Here is an 8,440-nt window from a genome sequence, read left to right on the forward strand (position 1 = left end):
CACCACTTGCTGGAGACCATGAAGTCAACTACGGCTGTCTGTGGGGCTTTTCACATTCAAACTGTATCAAGAGAACTACATTCATTCCTTTCCACGGACAGAGTCCCTAAGGATCCTCTTCCTTCCCATGGGAGACACCAAGCTTCCAGCGAGGCTGACACACTCAAACTCACGTAGAAACTCTATCTTTTCTTAGTATGCTTGGCTATATGAACCCCTTTGAGCACCATGGGTCTAGAGAATACATGTGAAATACTATATTCCATGCACTATTTTGCAGTTTTTCTGTCTTATTTTCTTGGGCATAGGGTAAGATGGATCTTCTTTTCGCATATAAGAGCATGTATAGTACTTCTTACCAAGCATGACAAAAGTCCCAAATAAGGGCTGATTTACCAGAGGTCCCCAGTCCCCTGGTCAGGTGAACTGAGGCTTTAGGAAAGTTCTCCCAAGCTTGTATCCTCTATTGGCTCATCCATGACTCCCACAACATGCCAGGCCAGGTCTTCTGAGTACAATCTGCTCCCCCAACTCCAGCCTGTGCACTAAACTGGTAGTCACCTCAGGCTAGATCCCTGACTGGGCCCTATAGTGTTGGTCTACTAGTCATCTCTGGCTTGCTCCTAGCCCAGCCTAACTGAGTGCCCCCATGAAAGGGTCATCTGTCTCAGGCTCATTGGGACATCAGGTCCCAGGAGGGGTTCTTCTAGTTTCCAACTTGTTCTCAATCCCAGGAGCCCATCCAGGTCTGCAAGGCATGGGAATGATGTCGTTTCAGGACAACTCCCTATCCGGGTCCCTTGGTGTCAGTCTCTGGTTGTCATCTCAGGCTCCATTTTTTCCCCAGAGAATCTTAGGCTACTAATCTTTCAGCTGTTCACAGGACAACCTCTCTCCTCTCTGCCACCTACTGACACACATTACACAGCAGTGACATACCTGCAACACCTCTAGGGGCAGGTTATTTTTTTTTATGTTAAGGCAGGGTCTCATTTTATAGCCATGGCTAGCTTGAAACTTACTATGTCAATCAGGCTGGCCTGGAACTAATATAAACCTACCTGCCTCTGCCTCTGCCTCTGCCTCTGCCTCTGCCTCTGCCTCTGCCTCTGCCTCTGCCCCTCTGCCTCTGCCTCTGCCTCTGCCTGCCTCTGCCTCTGCCTCTGCCTCTGCCTCTGCCTCTGCCTCTGCCTCCTGCCTCTGCCTCTGCCTCTGCCTCTGCCTCTGCCTCCTGCCTCTGCCTCTGCCTCTGCCTCTGCCTCTGCCTCTGCCTCTGCCTCTGCCTCCTAAGTTATGAGATTAAAGACATATGTTACTACACCTGACTTTATTTTTGCTTCTGGAGGCAGGACCTCACTATGTAGCCTTGATTGGCCTGTACTTACTGTGTAGTTCAGGCCAGCTTTGAGTTTACAGCAATCTTTCTGTCACTTCCTCTTGAATGACATGATCACAGATTTGCATGATCATATGCAACCAAACATTCTTAATATTCTGAATAATTGTGACTCTTTCTTTTGTTTGTTTTGATGCAGACTTCATGTAGCCATGACTAGCATCCAGGTCCTGATACCTCTGCCTCTATGTCCTGAGTGTTGGGGTTAGACATGCATAGCTACTATACAGGGCTTCCCATGGACATTTCTAGCTTTGGTTCTGCTTTCATTTCCTTTGTTCAACTTCTAATACAACCAATCGTGTGTGCCATTTGTCAAGTTCAGGTCCACAGTGGCATTTACCTCTTTTCCAGACATGAGAATCACTCTGGGTAATGCCCAACAGTGTGTCATAGCCATCCGCCCTAACACCAAGCAGTAGGAAAAGGAAGAATCGTTTTCTGGGCTTACTGAGTTACTGGGAAGGCCTGCCATCACTTGGAGAATGTTGCCTTGGTGATAACCTGTGTAAAGAAGATGCTTTTGTGCAGAAAGTATCCTATCTTCATTAGGGTTTCTATTGCTGTGAGGAGACACCATGACCATAGCTACTCTTAAAAAAGAAAACATTTAACTGAGGCTGACTTACAACTTCAGAGGCTTAGTACATTATTGTCATGGTGGGAACCACGGCAGCATGCAAGCTGACATGGTGCTGGAGAAGGGGCTGAGACTTCTGTGTCTTCATCTGCAGGCTGCAGAAGTAAAACCTTAACTATGCCTAGCTTGAGTATATGAGGCATCAAAGCCTGCCCCCACAGTGACATACTTCCTGCAATAAGACCACACCTCCTAGTAGTGCCCCTTTCTATGAGCCAAGCCTCCAGACACATAAGTCTATAGGAGCCATTACAATGCAAAACACCACACACCCTGTGCTGGTTGATACAGGGTAGAATTGCCTTGGCAAAGGAAACCTCATCTGAGGGACTTCATCTACTAGATTAGTCAGTAGGAAGCCTATGGGAAATTTCTGTAATGTAGGATTGATGCTGATAGGCCCAGCTCACTGTGGGTGGTACCTCCCTGGAGCAGGTAGTCCTGGGTTGTATAAGAAGGTAGGCTGACAAACACTAAGTAACAAAACGCCAATAATAGACATGAGAAACCTTCGTTTGAGTTGTTTGCTAGTCATTGATGTGCAAAAGAATCCCAAAAAATTATGGCTGGTTGCTATGGCCTTTGATTGCCCCATGGCCAGGCATGGTCATGCAGGCTTGTGAGCACATCATTCAGAATGGAGAGGTAGAAGGATTACCTTTGGCTTCTCTAGGAGGTGGAAGGTAAGTCCCCATTGCTAAAGATACCATATGCTTCAGAAACTGGGCCCAGAGGCCTCTGAACTGGAACTACCTAAATACCTCCTCCCTAAGGCCAAGCTTTTATGGCACAAGAAGTCACCATGTATGCTTCCAAAGGAGGGAAGCAACAGGCAGTCCTAATCAGTTATGTATGATGTCTGTCAACTACAAGACCTGACTATCCTGGCTGCTCATTTTCCTATATTACAGCACAGGACTGACACCCAGTGGCTCGTGAGAATAAAGCTCTCCAAATGCATTTCAACTCTACAGGAATGGAAGAACACTTCCTTGTTAGTGAAAGTTGAGAAATGGGAAGGATTCCCCTTCCGGGGAATCAGGAAGCCTTCTGCCACATCTTCAGGTCAGACTTCTCAGAGAGATGTGTTTAGCCACTAATTTCTTCTAACCAGGACAGCCCTGAAAACATACGTACAAGCAACATTATGTACATAAATATATATGGATATATGAACATATATATGATACATTCCTAAATATAACCTGCCTGGTTATATATGCACACACACACACACACACACACACACACACACACATATATATATATATACATATATATGAACGTGTAAGAGAGCAAGGAGAGTTATATGGAAGGATTAGAAGGAAGGAAAGAGGAGGGAGAATATATGTAATTCTACTACAACAAAAGTATTCTGATTGATACATAATTGAGGACTATGAACCAGTGGGAATTTTCTTTTCTTTTTTTCTTTCCATCTTTATTAAATTGGATATTTTTTATTTACATTGCAAATGATATTCCCTTTCTCAGTTTCCATACCAACATCCCCCTAACCCCTCCCCCTCCCATCCTATATGGGTGTTCCCCTTCAATCCTCCCCACATTGCCACCCTCCCCCCAAGAATCCCATTCACTGGGGGTCCAGCCTTGGCAGGACCAAGGGCTTCCCCTTCCCCTGGTGCCCTTACTAGACTATTCATTCCTACCTATGCAGTTGGAGCCCGGGGTCAGTTCATGTATAGTCTTTGGGTAGTGGCTTAGTCCCTGGAAGCTCTGCTTGGTTGGCATTGTTGTTCATATGGGGTCTTGAGCCCCTTCAAGCTCTTCCAGTCCTTTCTCTGATTCCTTCAACGGGGGTCCCGTTCTCAGTTCAGTGGTTTGCTGCTGGCATTCGCCTATGTATTTGCTGTAATCTGGCTGTGTCTCTCAGGAGAGATCTACGTCCGGCTCCTCTCAGCCTGCACTTCTTTCCTTCATCCATCTTATCTAGTTTGGTGGCTGTATATGTGTGGGTCACATGTGGGCAGGCTCTGAATGGGCGTTCCTTCAGCCTCTGTTCTAAACTTTGCCTCCCTATCCCCTCCCAAGGGTATTCTTGTTCCCCTTTTCAAGAAGCAGTGAAGCATCCGAATTTTGTTCATCCTTCTCGAGTTTCATGTGTTCTGTAATTCGAGCATATGGGCTAATATCCACTTATAAATGAGTGCATACCATGTGTGTTTTTTTATGATTGGGTTACCTCACTCAGGATGATATTTTCCAGTTCCATCCATTTGCCTATGAATTTCATAAAGTCATTGTTTTTTATAGCTGACTATCATTCCATTGTATAGATGTACCACATTTCTGTATCCATTCCTCTGTTGAAGGGCATCTGGGTTCTTTCCAGCTTCTGGCTATTATAAATAAGGCTGCTATGAACATAGTGGAGCACGTGTCTTTGTTATATGTTGGGGCATCTTTTGGGTATATGCCCAAGAGAGGTATAGCTGGATCCTCAGGTAGTTCAATGTCCAATGTTCTGAGGAACCTCCAGACTGATTTCCAGAATGGTTGTACCAGTCTGCAATCCCACCAACAATGGAGGAGTGTTCCTCTTTCTTCACATCCTTGCCAGCGTCTGCTGTCACTGGAGTTTTTTATTTTAGCCATTCTGAGTGGTGTGAGGTGGAATCTGAGGGTTGTTTTGATTTGCATTTCCCTTATGACTAAAGATGTTGAACATTTCTTTAGGTGCTTCTCAGTCATTTAGCATTTCTCAGCTGTGAATTCTTTGTTTAGCTTTGAATCCCATTTTTAATAGGGTTATTTGTCTTCCTGCAGTCTAACTTCTTGAGTTCTTTGTATATTTTGGATGTAAGCCCTTTATCAGTTGTAGGATTGGTAAAGATCTTTTCCCAATCTGTTCGTTGCCATTTTCTCCTAACAGAGTCCTTTGCCTTACAGAAGCTTTGTAGTTTTATGAGATCCCATTTGTAAATTCTTGATCATAGAGTATAAGCCATTGGTGTTTTGTTCAGGAAATTCTCTCCAGTGCTCATGTGTTCGAGATTCTTTCCCACTTTTTCGTCTATTAGTTTGAGTGTATCTGGTTTGATGTGGAGGTTCTTGATCCACTTGGACTTAAGCTTTGTGCAGGGTAATAAGAATGGATCGATCTGCATTCTTCTACATGCTGACCTCTAGTTGAACCAGCACCATTTGCAGAAAATGCTATCTTTTTCCCATTGGATGGTTTTGGCTCCTTTGTCAAAAATCAAGTGACCATAGGTGTGTGGGTTCATTTCTGGGTCTTCAATTCTGTTCCATTGGTCTATCTGTCTGTCTCTGTACCAATACCATGCAGTTTTTATCACTATTGCTCTATAATACTGCTTGAGTTCAGGGACAGTGATTCTCCGGAAGTCCTTTTATTGTTGAGGATAGTTTTAGCTATCCTGGGTTTTTCATTATTCCAGATGAATTTGCAAACTTTTCTGTCTAACTCTATGAAGAATTGGATTGGAATCTTAATGGGGATTGCATTGAATCTGTAGATTGCTTTTGGTAAAATGGTCATTTTTACTATATTAATCCTGCCAATCCATGAGCATGGGAGATTTTTCCATCTTCTGAGATCTTCTTCAATTTCTTTCTTCAGAGGCTTGAAGTTCTTATCATACATATCTTTCACTTGCTTGGTTAAAGTCACACCGAGGTACTTTATATTATTTGGGACTATTATGAAGGGTGTCATTTCCCTAATTTCGTTCTGAGCTTGTTTTTCTTTTGTGTAGAGGAAGGCTACTGATTTATTTGAGTTAATTTTATACCCAGCCACTTTGCTGAAGGTGTTTATCAGGTTTAGTCGTTCTCTAGTGGAACTTTTGGGATCACTTAAATATACTATCATATCATCTGCAAATAGTGATAATTTGACTTCTTCTTTTCCAATCTGTATCTTTTTGATCTCTTTTTGTTGTCTGATTTCTCTGGCTAGGACTTCGAGAACTATACTGAATAAGTAGAGAGAGAGTGGGCAGTCTTGTCTAGTCCCTGATTTTAGTGGAATTGTTTCAAGTTTCTCTCCATTTAGCTTAATGTTAGCTACTGGTTTGCTGAATATGGCTTTTACTATGTTTAGGTATGGGCCTTGAATTCCTGTTCTTTCCAGGACTTTTATCATGAAGGGGTGTTGAATTTTGTCAAATGCTTTCTCAACATCTAATGAAATGATCATGTGGTTTTTATCTTTCAGTTTGTTCATATAGTGGATTACGTTGATGGTTTTCCGTATATTAAACCATCCCTGTACACCTGGGATGAAGCCTACTTGATCATGATGGATAATTCGTTTGATGTGCTCTTGGATTCAGTTTGCAAGAATTTTTTTCAGTATTTTTGCATCGATATTCATAAGGGAAATTGGTCTGAAGTTCTCTTTCTTTGTTGGGTCTTTGTGTGGTTTCGGTATAAGAGTAATTGTGGCTTCATAGAAGGAATTCGGTAGTGCTCTGTCTGTTTCAATTTTGTGGAATAGTTTGGATAGTATTGGTATGAGGTCTTCTATGAAAGTCTGATAGAATTCTGCACTGAACCCATCTGGACCTGGGCTCTTTTTGGTTGGGAGACCTTTAATGACTGCTTCTATTTCCTTAGGAGTTATGGGGTTGTTTAAATGGTTCATCTGTTCCTGATTTAACTTCAGTACCTGGTATCTGTCTAGGAAATTGTCCATTTCCTGCAGATTTTCAAGTTTTGTGGAATATAGGCTTTTGTAGTAGGATCTGATGATTTTTTGAATTTCCTCTGATTCTGTTGTTATGTCTCCCTTTTCATTTCTGATTTTGATAAATTTGGACACACTCTCTGTGTCCTCTCGTTAGTCTGGCTAAGGGTTTATTTATCTTGTTGATTTTCTCAAAGAAACAGCTTTTGGTTCTGTTGATTCTTCGTCTAGTCCTTTTTTTTTCTACCTGGTTGATTTCAGCTCTGAGTTTGATTATTTCCTGCCTTCTACTCCTCCTGGGTGTATTTGCTTCTTTTTGTTCTAGAGCTTGCTGATATATGCTCTCTCCTCTTTCTTTCTGGAGGCACTCAGAGCTATGAGTTTTCTTCTTAGCACAGCTTTCATTGTGTCCCATAAATTTGGGTATGTTGTACCTTCATTTTCATTAAATTCTAAGAAGTCTTTAATTGCTTTATTTCTTCCTTGACCAGGTTATCATTGAGTAGAGCATTGTTCAACTTCCATGTGTATGTGGGTGTTCTTCCCTTATTGTTATTGAAGACCAACTTTAGCCCATGGTGGTCTGATCGGATGCATTGGATTATTTCTATCTTTCTGTATTTGTCGAGGCCTGTTTTGTGACCAATTATATGGTCAATTTTGGAGAAAGTACCATGAGGTGGTGAGAAGAAGGTATATCCTTTTGTTTTTAGGGTAGAATGTTCTACAAATATCTGTTAAGTCCATTTGGTTCATTACTTCTGTTAGTCTGTCTATATCTCTGTTTAATTCCTGTTTCCATGATCTGTCCATTGATGAGAGTGGGGTGTTGAAAACTCTTACTATTATTGTGAGGTGCAATGTGTGCTTTGAACTTTAGTAAGGTTTCTTTTATGTATGTAGGTGCCCTTGTATTTGGAGCATAGATATTTAGGATTGAGAGTTCATCTTGATGGATTTTTTCTTTGATAAATGTGAAGTATGAAGTATCCTTCCTTATCTTTTTTGATGACTTTTGGTTGAAAGTCTATTTTATTCGATTATAGAATGGCTACTCCAGCTTGCTTCTTCAGACCGTTTGCTTGGAAATTGTTTTCTAGCCTTTTACTCTGAGGTAGTGTCTGTCTTTATCTCTGAGGTGTGTTTCCTGTAGGCAGCAAAATTCTGGGTCCTCATTACATATCCAGTTTGTTAATCTGTGTCTTTTAATTGGAGAATTGAGGCCATTGATGTTGAGAGATATTAAGGAATTGTTATTGTTGTTTCCTGTTATCTTTGTATTTGGATATGAGATTATGTTTGTGTGCTTGTCTTCTCCATCTATGTTAATTGAGAGTTTTGCTGGATTCAGTAACCAGGACTGATATCTTATATTCTGTTGGTAATGTGCATATCTACGGCTCCTTATCTCTTTTTTTGGTTTTCTTTTTTTTTTTTTTTTTTTCCGGAGCTGGGGACCGAACCTTTTTTTTTTTTTGGAGCTGGGGACCAAACCCAGGGCCTTGCGCTTCCTAGGCAAGGGCTCTACCACTGAGCTAAATCCCCAACCCCGGGACCGAACCTTTTTTTGGTTTTCTATATCCATGGTTGTCTCCCTTTGTGCTTTTTTTTATTTTTTCTATTTCCATTTTCAATTCCTTCACCTGTTTGATTGTGTTTTCCTGTAATTCTTTCAGGGATTTTTGTGTTTCCTCTCTAAGGGCTTCTACTTGTTTACTTGTGTTTTCCTGCA

The 8,440-nt window shown here is 41.8% G+C and overlaps 1 pseudogene; it reads right to left on the bottom strand.

Annotated features, from left to right (window-relative positions):
• Nucleotides 1-849: 849 nt before the first annotated feature.
• Nucleotides 850-961, bottom strand: LOC116884088 (annotated as a pseudogene).
• Nucleotides 962-8,440: the final 7,479 nt, after the last annotated feature.

This window comes from Rattus rattus, chromosome 14 (assembly GCF_011064425.1).
Source record: "Rattus rattus isolate New Zealand chromosome 14, Rrattus_CSIRO_v1, whole genome shotgun sequence".
In the NCBI taxonomy this organism is placed as follows: domain Eukaryota; kingdom Metazoa; phylum Chordata; class Mammalia; order Rodentia; family Muridae; genus Rattus; species Rattus rattus.